Source organism: Oreochromis niloticus, linkage group LG2, assembly GCF_001858045.2.
Source record: "Oreochromis niloticus isolate F11D_XX linkage group LG2, O_niloticus_UMD_NMBU, whole genome shotgun sequence".
Classification (NCBI taxonomy): domain Eukaryota; kingdom Metazoa; phylum Chordata; class Actinopteri; order Cichliformes; family Cichlidae; genus Oreochromis; species Oreochromis niloticus.
The window spans coordinates 131,441-144,660 of NC_031966.2; the positions used below are offsets into that span (position 1 = coordinate 131,441).

Consider the following 13,220-nt stretch of genomic DNA (forward strand, 5'->3'; position numbering starts at 1 on the left):
AGATTTCTTGTAAGGAAGAAGTAATAAGTGAATGTTACTATTCTTCCACTCAAGGAGCAAATCTAGTCCACAGATGTCTTAAATTTCATTTTTACAATAAAACAAAAAATAATAAGGCACCTGTTGTTGTTTACATTATACATGCTTCCCTTAGGCAGCATCATTAGAAGACATAGCATAAATTTTCACTGCTATGCAGATGACACGCAGCTCTATCTATCCATGAAGCCAGATAACACACACCAATTAGTTAAACTGCAGGAATGTCTTAAAGACATAAAGACCTGGATGGCCGCTAACTTTCTGCTTCTTAATTCAGATCAAACTGAGGTTATTTTACTCGGCCCTGAAAATCTTAGAAATATGGTATCTAAGCAGATTCTTACTCTGGATGGCATTACCTTGGCCTCCAGTAATGCTGTGAGGAACCTTGGAGTCATTTTTGACCAGGACATGTCCTTTAACGCACATATTAAACAAATATGTAAGACTGCTTTCTTCCATTTGCGCAACATCTCTAAAGTTAGAAATATCCTGTCTCAGAGTGATGCTGAAAAACTAGTTCATGCATTTATTACTTCCAGGCTGGACTACTGTAATTCTTTATTATCAGGATGTCCTAAAAACTCCCTGAAAAGCCTTCAGCTCATCCAAAATGCTGCAGCAAGAGTACTGACAGGGACTAGAAAGAGAGAGCATATTTCTCCTGTTTTGGCTTCCCTTCATTGGCTTCCTGTTAAATCCAGAATTGAATTCAAAATCCTGCTCCTCACATACAAGGTCTTAAATAATCAGGCCCCATCTTATCTTAATGACCTTGTAGTACCATATCACCCTATTAGAGCACTTCGCTCTTGCACTGCAGGCCTACTTGTTGTTCCTAGAGTATTTAAAAGTAGAATGGGAGGCAGAGCCTTCAGTTTTCAGGCCCCTCTTCTGTGGAACCAACTTCCAGTTTGGATTCGGGAGACAGACACTATCTCTACTTTCAAGATTAGGCTTAAAACTTTCCTTTTTGCTAAAGCATATAGTTAGGGCTGGACCAGGTGACCCTGAATCCTCCCTTAGTTATGCTGCAATAGACGTAGGCTGCCGGGGATTCCCATGATGCATTGAGTTTTTCCCTTCCAGTCACCTTTCTCACTCACTATGTGCTAATAGACCTCTCTGCATCGAATCATATCTGTTATTAATCTCTGTCTCTCTTCCACAGCATGTCTTTCATCCTGTTTTCCTTCTTTCACCCCAACCGGTCGCAGCAGATGGCCGCCCCTCCCTGAGCCTGGTTCTGCCGGAGGTTTCTTCCTGTTAAAAGGGAGTTTTTCCTTCCCACTGTCGCCAAAGTGCTTGCTCATAGGGGGTCATATGATTGTTGGGTTTTTCTCTGTATTTATTATTGTGCGATCTACTGTACAATATAAAGCGCCTTGAGGCGACTTTTGATGTGATTTGGCGCTATATAAATAAAAACTGAATTGAATTGAATTGAAATTGAACTGAATTGAAATTGAATTGAACTATTCAAGTAGAAAAGTGTTACAGATACAGCCACTCATCAGAGACAGGACCCCGATGTATGATGGGAATCCCGACTGACTGCTGGTTGACGGATTTCCCCGCCTGGTACGTAGACGATGCAACCATGAGCAGTAACGCCCCTAAGTAGTAATTAGGAAAACTGTTGGAAATGTCTAAAAAAATCCAATTTTTAAAAGTATACAGTTCAGAGTATATCACAAACTGTCATTAATACATCTGCAAACTTTGCGACATCATGTTGAATTTATAACAGAGTGTGTTTGTGGCTTGACATCTAGTGCAGGGGTCGGCAACCTTTCTGATGATGAGTGCCATCTAAAATTTCCTCAGAAGTCAGTGTGCCATATGATTGCATTAGCAATAAATTTAATAAGACTCTATATTAACAGTTACACACTATATAGAACAACTTTATAGAATTATATTTGTTTGCAGATGATGGCAGCTATCAGCGAATAGTTATTTTGAAACAAACAAAAAAAGAGACACTTTTTATCCATAACAAGAACTCCATAACAGCAAATCAACTGTACAACAGAAAATGCAAATGCTATTTATGGTCTCCTCACAACAATGACAAGAAAAATAAACTGGGTCAATATGGCATGTTTGTTAATACAGAGACACACATGTTAATATGATCTCTGGTTTCCCACTCAGAGACACAGGTCTCCGGGTCTCCAGCATTCAGACGTGAGAGAAAATCTGCTCACACAGACATGTAGAGCCAAATACTGTCAATAAGGCCTCTGCAATGTTCTGAAGACAGTTAAACTTGTCAGGTAGTGATGTCCAGCAGGTGAAAATGCAGCTCCATGAACACGCACAGTTATGGATACCAGCTGCGTTTGTAGTTCTGCAAACTTTGACCCCCACAGAGTCGAACTTTTCAGTTCAATCAGCTGCATTTCGATGTCATTAACTGGCATTAACTCAGCCAGTTAATGCGAGACAAACCCAGCTGCTCATTAAAGCTTTCTGGTTTGATCAGAAAAGAAAACATTGCTCCATACACCTGTAAGTCCTGAAAACACATTGTGAATTCTGTCTCGAGTCTACGGAGGTATCCGTGTATTTCCGTGGTGCTGATGCTGTGCTGAGCGGGCAGCTCCTGAAGCATTTGAAGTGTTGGAATGTGGAAATTTCAACATCGCTTGAAATAACTAGCAACGTCCCTCTCACCGGTAGGCTAAGTTATTTTTAGCCAATTACAAGCTGAATCTGGTAGTTGGGGTTGTTAGCTAAGATACCATCATTAAGAACTAATGTGTGTATACACTCTAAGAAATAAAATGTTGTATTTACTCCACCCAGTTATGTCAACCGGTTCCACACAAGTGGGTTAGTGAAATATAAAATGTATGATACATTTAATTTGAACAAGAAATTTTAAGTATATCTGATAACATTTGGATAATTAAATGCAAATCAAAAGAATCATGTTGTATTAGCTGAATATCATAATGTTGATCTAACTAACCTTGTTGACTTAAATTGAGAGGACTAAATAAAACCTACTCAACCAAAACAAGCTCTACTTACTTGAAGAAATAACATGTTGTATTTACTCCACCCAGTTATGTCAACCGGTTCCACACAACTGGGTTAGTGAAATGTAAAATGTATGATACATTTAATTTGAACAAGAAATTTTAAGTACATCTGATAAATCTACGCACCAAAAACATGCTCTACTGAAACTATAGGATTAAATCACTTTAACAGAATTGCAACTTACTCTATTTAACGTCTTGATGCATTCTCAATCATCCAGGAAAGTAAATCTCCAAAAGTTGAATCTGTTCATCTGGATGTAGCGTTTTGTGGGAGAAACGGTTATAAGGTTTGGGGAAACCTGTAGTCAGCTGAGACTACAGCTGACGAAACGTTTCTCCCACAAAACGCTACGTCCAGATGAACAGATTCAACTTTTGGAGAGATACTCTATTTAAGTTTGTAAATTAAATAAATCGAACACAAGTTTGTTCAGTTAACCTAACTTTAATAATACTTTGTGTAAAACTTGTGTGTAAACACTTTGAGTAATTCAAATGCTTTTAGATCTTTTTTCATAAACAATCTTTACATATATTCAAGTGCATTATAAGTGCAGAAAGACAAGATACAGAATGTCATGCTAAACCGAAATGATTAAAACTGGAAAGTGTTGTGATTCTAACATTTTTAACATTAACATGACTTATTTTAAACTTGACTGGGCTACAATGAAAATCCCACAATACAGCCCTACAAACAGCAGGTAGAAATTACTTTAGTGTCATTTTTGTCCATATTTAGAAAAATAACCTTTGCTTCAAAACTTAAACTGAAGTCCAAAGTTAGGAGCAATCTTTTTCAGTGTAGTTGGATGTTGGTAAAGGTTCAAGAACAAAGAACGCAGAAAAGTGAAAGGCTTGCAGAAGTTCGTGCGGCAATTCAAACTGAACAGTTTATGAAGTGCAAGGAGAAGGGTTCGAGAACCTTAAAGTTCAGTGTCCTCTATAGTTCAGTGCAGGCTGTTTCACTCAAGCAGTTTGTTTTTCAGAACCTGCACCTTCATGGATAGGTTGTTCCCATCCAACTCCATCAGCACCTTCTGAAGAAATTCAAATGTGTATTTCAGGTGCTTTGGGTAGCTCAGATTTAGACTGTAGATTAGTCCAAGCAGGAGGGCACACCCCTTTGCCACATCACTAAGAGCTCGCAGCACAGTGCATCCTTCTATGATGACACCAATGTCCTCAGGTGTATCTGCAGAGTCTGCTCCTTCATGTCTGACAACATAGACTCCCAAAGTCAGCTGCTCCGTTTCTCTGCTTGCACCAAGATCCACATCCTTTAAATAAAAAGAAAAGAAAAATATAAGTTAACTGCATACATATACATATGGACAAGTAAGTCCACCTTCCATTTCCTATCCCAAATTTAAAAAAAAGGAAAATAACTGATCGTTTTCCTTTTTTAACTTACTAAGAATTCCTTGAACAGGTCATCTGGCTTTTCATTTAAGTAGACACAGACAGCTTTCAGAATGCATTCCCGTCGAACATCAATGCTGGGATTCTGGTGGAGATAAGAACTCAATATGAGGGAAGTTTCCTATTTTGGTTCCTTTCAACCTCTTTACAAAACAAAGTCAAAAATATTAACACATAATCCAGCTTATCAATTATATCTTTACGGCAAAGTAACTGATGTAAAGACTTCAGCAGGGGAACATACTGAAAAGTCTTATTGGAATATGCTTCAAGTTTATACTCAACAGGTTCCACAACTTCAAAATATTCTTTATAATATTGTTTACGTTTAAATGAGGTGGAAAGCGGACCACCCTTCACTATAGCTTTCACCACAGGATTATTTGCATTAATGGCAAGGATAACTTCATTAATTATTTGAAAGTCAGCCTGAACTTCGTGCCTCCTGAATACCTCAACAGCGGTTGTGTTTGAAATGGGCACTACAGCGGAAGTAAAAATGAAGTGTAATTCTTCCAACAATTCATCAATGGCAGAGCTGGGTACATGTGAAAAAATCTCTAATTTGAGCAAGACAGCAGCAAATTTGCTAATTATGGTTTCCTGCAAGTTCTCATTTTCAGCTTCAACAAAACTAGGACCACTGGAGTTAGAGTGATTTTCTCTATCATCTGTTAAGTGTTCCTCAGATAGCTGATCTTCATTTACAAACCCTTTCAAAACTTCAGGTTTAAAGTCTTTTTCTGTGCAATTTCAATGTTTTCTATTCTTATGCGATTTGAAAGTACCATATATATTAGTTTGAAATGAACAGTTTTGAAAGATACAAGTGACTGTCTCAAAACACTTAAGATGGTTGTTTATATGGGAGAAATACTCTTTAACTGATATCAGTTCGCTTCCAGGACACAAGGAGCATGTAAAGATAACTGTTTCTCCTGATCTACTTGAAGAATCAATATGACATCGACTCAAATGTGTTTTGAGAGCATTCCATGTTTTAAATGAACAAGGGCATTCATAGTATGTGCATGGATATGAGTGTCTTTGACCATAATGGCCATGCTTTAATCTGTAATGCTTTAGTAATTGGTACCTTGTCAAAACACTTTCAGCACACTGTCTGCACTTCCACATTTAAAACCTAGAAAAAAATGAAAAAAATGAAGTTTGTTAGTCATCATCAATAACTGATTTTTTTTTTTAAAGAGCATAGATTTGTTTATTTTGTACATGTTCCATTGATACCTCAAATACTTACAACCACATCTGAGCCACTTTTGTTGCATCTATTGAGAGACAGAACTAGCTAACCAACCTAAAATGAAAAGGGAGCACACAAATTGTTACTTTGATGAGCAATGGAAACTGATACAAGGAGTTAAATGCATTATATATAACAGTATTACACATTATTCTGCACTTCAATGACAACAGATGAACGCATGTCTTATACTTTACAAATCAAAGTGTTAATCGCTCAGATCCCTGAGTTTGACACTAAACCAGAAATCAACATGGAGTCGAATTCTTTCAAACAATGTGGCAACTTAATTGATCCATGTTTCTAAAACACACTATACATACATTTCATTCTTCAAACTACAGGATCGCTGGCGCTCCCGGCGGTCATTACTGATGTCAGGCAGCAGGTGCGGTAGATGTTGGGAGTAATTTTAAAACTATCAGTCTTAGTAGGCAAGTCTCACCTTAACAGGAATCGCAAAAGATTTTGGAAAATTACACCGAAGCGGGTTCAGCAATATTTGTTAAATGTCTTCATACTTCTAACACGTGAGAGAGGTATACAAGCTAGAGCAGTGGTCCCCAACTTTTTTTGCGCCATGGACCGGTTTATTGCTGACAATATTTTCACGGACCGGCCTTTAAGGTGTCGCGGATAAATACAACAAAATAAAACTAGTACCGGTACCGAAAAAAGAAGATTTATTCATAACACATGTGAAAAGACCCAGGAAAACCGAGTTAACGATAAAAACGATAACAAAATAACGCTGAAAACTGATAAAAACCCTGAAAACCATACATTTCACACCTGCGCCTCAACTCTCGCGGTCCGGTACCAGGGGTTGGGGACCGCTAAGCTAGAGTGTTAAAAAATTTACCAGGCATCATTTGTTTAAAAAAATGCAAAAGTATTCCCGAAATTGTCAGATGTTTATCAGTTAGTATACATTAATCAAATTTGTCATCCTTAAATTGTTGTACTTACCAAATAATCCTCAGATGGCGATGGATTCTATCCAGGATACTAAGCACATGCAAGTCTCAGTTGAAAATGGCGGATGATCAAACTTCCACACTGCACATGTGCAAACTCAGAAGTACGGAGAGCCTATTAGGACAATCCTCTTTAAATTAAAGTGCTCTTCATTTTAAATGAACTTTTTACGTTGGATTTAATTTACTGAATTTTGTTGTATTGAAATATTGTGTTGTTAATTAAATTCAAAACAACATACTTGTGTTTAAAGTTAAAAATCAATTGGTGGCATTAGTTTTAACATAAAACATTTACATAATGCTAACAACATCAGTGTGTCATTTCTTAGAGTGTACGAGCTAATTTGAGATGTGCACCGCTGGCCCGGCCATTTATTTTTTAATGCACCTTCTCAGATTAATTCACTGCGTGTCATGCCCAGGGCTGGACTGGGACAAAACATCGGGCATTTTGACTAGAGAACGGCCCACCAGGTATTAAAGCCATAAAGCCTTTGAATGAAAACAAACACTGTTGTGACAGTGATGTACACTATCTTGTTGGTAAATGTATGATTTCTATACATTTAAATCAGATAAAAACTTTGGTTGTAAGATTCAGATAATTATCAAAAGCGAGACATTTTAAATGAGAATAAGAAAGAAAAGTATTTCTTTGTGCCCCCCTTTCCCTGTTAATGCCCTACCTGCCCCCCTGGCATAACTTTGCTAGACCCGCCCCTGCACAGTTACCAGCTGTCAGCTACGTAGAAAAGGATCCTGGTGTTATTTGTCTCTCAGAAACAGTTCATAACTTCCCTTCAACTCATTCATGTCACCTAAAAGGTAAACCTGTTTCTCCATCACCTGTTCAGCTCTGATGATTCAGTAAGGACATCTCCTGGTTTCATCTTCATGTTTCCCTCTCACCAAATATACAAACCATCATGACCAGCAGCTTTACAGCTGTGGCTCCAGCAAACATCAGCTGATACTAGAAAGTAATATTAAATAAATTCTAACAACAGCTGATCAAGCTTAAACGTGCTGCTGTTGTTTAGTGTGACATCCGCTGGTTTCCTCTTTGTGGCGCAAAGTGGGCGATAAACAAACAAGAGAGAAAAGCTGATCAGCTGATCATTGATCAGCTTCATGATTGAAGCAGCAACAGGAGAGGGAGGGGGAGAGAATGAGAGAAGAAATTGCAGCTGTGCAGCGTAACGACAGAATAACTCCAGCTTTGTGTCTTTTTCCATTCTAGCTGAAGTCCGGGACAAACTGTGCTCCTTTTCAGCTCAATACGAAACGCATAATATTTTCTCTGAATACGAGACGATTCCGTTTTTTACGGGATGGTTGGCAACTCTACTAACTAACCTTATGAATAAAATAAAGTTCACTATCAGTAACATCATAGCACCCGCCCAGCTGTATATAAACTCCGTCATGCTAGCTAGTACGCAGTACGAGCTATTGTAACTGACTGTAAAAAGTCAGCACAACGAAAATAAACTCCACCTAAACTTGGTTTATATCTGACCCAGATAGACTGCAGGTCATAACTTCTTACCTGAAGTTCAGTTCACCTGACACTCGGACCAGGGGCCGCCTCGGGTCTCTCCTCCTCCTTCCTCCCTTTTCCCTCATCCACCTGCTGGCCTCTGTGGAAGCTCCGCCATAGACACCACCTCTCATTGTTTACGCCGTTACAAAAACAACAACAAAAAAAAACATCGGCCCGTAAAAACAAAAAATCACCATCGGCCCACCAGGCAAATGCCCAGTATGCCCGATGGCCAGTCCAGCGCGTGCCCAGGGTTGCCGACCCCTGCTCTAAAGCTGGACCCAGGCTGACTCGTTGAAATGCATAATGGATTTCTTTAATTTAGCTTGCGTTATGTGAGAGTGACTGACAGAGTCTCTCAAACACACATGCAAAGAAAGGTGAGCTAAGTTAGTGGCCACCTTGACATGGAGATTATAAAACCTTTCGGCATGACAAACCCCATCTGATCTCTCTCTGCAGTGAGATGATTAAATCTTGAACAGTGTAAAAAGCTAACAGAATATTTCCCCATCAAATAAAAGATTCATGGCTAATTTCGAAATGTAAAGCTGCTGCCAGGCACTATGACATCCACACTGTCAGAGCTGGTGAAGCCTGTTCTCTTCTGTATGTATGGCAGGAGAACAATTATTAGGATGCTCTAACCTGGATGTACACTGTAAAACAAAATGGTAACAATTTACATTAAGAGACAGTTTAACTGTAATAATTTAGAACAGAACTATAGCTGAGATGTGAATGTAGTTTTCAAGATTTAATTTAATTTAGGAATATAGGCTGCCAGTTGAATTATAGCACTTGCAGTACTGCAATGACTGAAACTAAGTGTAAGTGTTATGAGTCTGCAGACTGGTTGAATCACGGTAACTATGATGTTGGTTTGATGCCCTATGGTTCCCTGAAAAAACAGGAGAAACTGGCAACACCACAAAGCACACTGGTCAGTTGGTTCTGTTTCCATCATTAACTAACAATAACCTTCTGGTTTACAGTGTTATGATTAATTACTTTGGCCCTATATCTGTCTATCCTATTATTTACTCTGGCTGCCTTTACCATTCCCTCCAGTAACAGTGTGAGGAATCTTGAGGTAATTTGTGGCCAACACATGCCCTTCAGTGAGCACGCTAAGCAAATATATAATGCTTTCATTCATTTGCACAGTATGACTAAAATTAGAAACATCATGTCTCAGAATGAATCTGTAAAGCTCCCTGAAAAGCTTTCAGTTGAATTGGAACACTGCAGCTAGAGTACTGACAGGGATGAGAAACAGGGAGCATATTTCTCCTATATTGGCTTCTCTTCACTGGCTCTCTGTTAAATTCGGAATTGAATTTAAAATCCTTCTTCTCACATATAATTTGAGTAATCAGGCCATAGCTTATCTTAAAGACCTCATAGTACCATATCACCCCAATAGAGCACTTCCCTGTCAGACTTCTGGCTTCTAAGACATTTAAAAGTAGAACGGGTGGCAGAGCCTGCAACCTTCAGCTGGTTCTGTGGAACCAGCTCCTAGTTTGGATTTAGGAGACAGACACTATCTCTACTTTTAAGATTAGGCTTAAAATTGTGCTTTTTGATAAAGCATTTAATAAGGGATGGATCAGGTGACCCTAAATCCTCCCATAGTTGCTTTGCAATAGACCTAGGCTGCTTGGGGATTCCCATGAGTGTTTTGTCTTGACTTGTCTCTTTTCACCCCATATCTCTGTCACCAATTCAAGTATAAACAATTAATAAACTTTGGCACTTTCTCTCATAGGCTGCCTGTTGTCCTCTCCTCTCTCTCTCACCGGTGATAGCAGATGGCTGCCCCTCCCTGAACCTGTTTCTGCCAGGTGTTTTTCATCCTACTGTGGTCAGAAAGAAACTCCAGCAATCACATTCTATGAATCCTTTGAACAAGCACTCTAATATTATAGGGTCTTTAACCTACAGTACCTTCAGGTGGTGTCGTTGTGATTTGGCATTTCTCCCTGGCCCTTCCACAAAGCAGGAAAAGAGTTTATTTTCATAAATAAAAATGACAGACAACCCCAAGTTTCTCACTAAGTATGTCTTAATGCATGCTCAATTATCCAGGTAGGGTTAGGGTTACGGTTAGTGACGAAACGTTTCTCCCACTGAAAACGCTACATCAAGAACAGAATCAACTTTTTGGGGGTGCTCACCAAGTACTTTAACCAAACAGCAAAACCAACTAGGACCCACAAAGGTGCCACCTTTACCTTCCAATAATAATCAAAGCAAACCAGCACTAACACAGCAGGCACACACCTCCCAGCACTCAGTAGCCTAAAGGGGAGCAGGAGCACTTGCTGTTAGAACTATATATTCGGCTTCACAAGCAATCTTGATGCTGTTCAACTGTGGCAATCTGGTCTGGTCACCGAGAACAGAGAGGGAGGGAAGGGGACCAGCTCTCTTCCAGGAAGAGGGAAAAAGGTCAGTGAACATAACCCCCTCACACATGAAAGTAAACCCAGCACAAAAATTACTTCACAGGAATACAGATACATTCAGTCCAACTGAACAGCTTCACTTGGGACAAAGAGCCATTATGTTATCGATATCCTTCTTGTGTCTGAAGTCAGGATTGTAGTCTTGAGCTAACAAGGCCCAGCGCATCAACCTCTGGTTGTGGTTGTACATGTGATTCGTGAACACCAAGGGCTTATGGTCAGTATACACTATAACTCTGATGGCATTTAAAGTTGGCAGAGATGTAAGACAGTAGGCAGACCCATCTGCTCCATTTTGTAGCAGTACTGCTCCCACCTTCATCACAGTGCTCCAACTTGAAAAGTTTGGTGAAGTCAGGGGCTTCAAGTACAGGAGACTTGACACTGTCCAAGCCATGTTGATATTCAGTAGTCCACACAAACAGGTGAGTGGAGCTACTACAACTGAGAAGTTGCAACAAAAACACCTTTAACACCAGCACAGTGCAAGTTTTGTTGTTGTTAGAGTCCCAAAGGGTTGCTGCTGCGCCTGTTTCTGTGCTTGCACCTGTTCTGTCAGAGGAGACCAACTCGAGCTGATGAATTCTAATAGCAGTCTCCACTTCAATCTTACGCCAATTAAACTCAAGCTCTCTTTAAGTGCTCTAACCATTGCTTCAGTGTCGAGGCAGGCCAGACACACTTTCAAGTGGCCATCAAAATTGGACAATTAATAACAATTCATTTGAAATTTTGCTGTACATTTACTTTCAAATATAAAACCAACCATGAGTCTGAAAAATTATCAGCTCTCAGTTTCTATAGAAACAAGAACAATATCAAATATTAAAGATTAAAACTTTCAGTTTCTTTTCGCAGAAGAAAAAGGAACAGTTCAAATATGTTTTTCTTTCTTTTCTCTAAACTGTATGGGGAATGGAATATCTTTACTTTGAGATTGTTAGTCACACCTGGTGGGTTTGCTACCAGCACTCACAGAGAGCAACTGAGAGATATGAAGCTATGAAGCTCTGATCCAGTCTAAATGAGTGAAGCCTACACACACCTTCCATGTCATTTAAGTCTTTGCTGGCTGCATCGCCCTGACATGTGGTTATATTTCTTGGAGGTGCATGTCAGGTTAAACTTGATTTAGACTACATCCCAAGAATCTACATCCAAAGTGACACTGTGACTGGAAACTCCTTTTATCCTCCCTCCGCAACTTTCCACACCAATTAAATCTTTACAGGCTGCATCGACCGACGTGTAGTTACAGGATGTGTACATCAGGTTACAGGAAAGGTTACCGTACAGGGTTAAAGGGAGTTTAAGTTACGATGATTTCCCACAGAAGACTAAATTATGGTTTGCTCTGTGTTCAAAGAGTACGGGTAGTGAACCAACTACTGGTAACCCACCAGGACAAAAATATTTTAGTTTGAGCTTTGCCTGCACACTCAGCACTGCACTGTGTTGAGACTCCTGAGGGCATCAATATAAAAAATGAGAAATGTAATAGTAGTAAAAATGTTATAGTAGAAGGGTGGTAGTAATGAGTGGTAAAAATGACTGTCCTAATGTTTGAGCTTTGAGGGCACATAAGCCAGCTACAACCATGGCAGTGTTGTGTGTGTCTGGAGGAAAGCTAGATGTTAAGAATGTGATTGGATGTCCCCATGGGTGAGGTTCTGATGTCCAATGGGAGAGCGGGTAGAAATGGTTCTTCCCTCTTGTCTTCTGCCAGATGAGGAATCCAGGAGATTAGAACTAAGATGTTTGCAGTTGGAAATTCCAGCAGAGACTCTGGAGGGAAAACCACAGCCCGACCTGTGAACCTGCAAATTGTTTTTTGTATTTTTGGCTTTTCATCTGCTCATTTGTGCCGTGTTACATGGTTAATTCAGAGGTTTTGATTAACATCATACTTCCACTGAATGCCCAGCTGCTTTCCTGCAATTAAAGTCTAAATGGTGGACATTGACTTTTTAGCTCAGTAGAGGTAAAAGTCTGAGTAGTATTCTCGATTAGTGCAAATAGCTCTTATAGGTTTCATAGCCTATTAAAACAACCTTCCCTTGGGGCGGTCAAGGCCTCTAAAGTTAAGCCCAGAAATTACAAGTTCCATGATCAGAAGGGAAGCTACCATTAACAAGTAGGGGAGACACCTGGACGATTACGAGGGAGTTAATACTGTGTGAGTCCCCTCACCCACATTGGCTGACCTCTATACACCTACTGGGCAAGACACATGCACATTCAATCTAACTGGAATAATGTGCAGAAAATAACTTTGGTACCTAGTCTCTGAGCTCTTCACTCAGCACAAATATGTTACATGCATACAGTAGACTGTTAAATACATGTATTAGACCATCTGTCATAAAAACACATTGAGCTGGTAAACTGGATTCAAATTAAATAACTGCATTTTGGCATCTTGATCAAAAGAACATTCAATTCAAT

The 13,220-nt window shown here is 39.5% G+C and overlaps 1 long non-coding RNA gene across 2 annotated transcripts; it reads right to left on the bottom strand.

Moving 5' to 3' along the window:
- Positions 1-3,492: 3,492 nt before the first annotated feature.
- On the bottom strand, positions 3,493-7,086 carry LOC109203235 (uncharacterized). Of its 2 annotated transcripts, XR_002063153.2 has the most exons (6): positions 6,751-7,086; positions 6,105-6,226; positions 5,779-5,835; positions 5,614-5,661; positions 4,510-4,602; positions 3,493-4,375 (listed from the first exon to the last, which is right to left on the bottom strand). It is a non-coding gene; the product is annotated as an uncharacterized LOC109203235 (long non-coding RNA). The 2 variants fall into 2 exon arrangements; XR_002063152.2 differs by lacking the exon at positions 6,105-6,226.
- Positions 7,087-13,220: the final 6,134 nt, after the last annotated feature.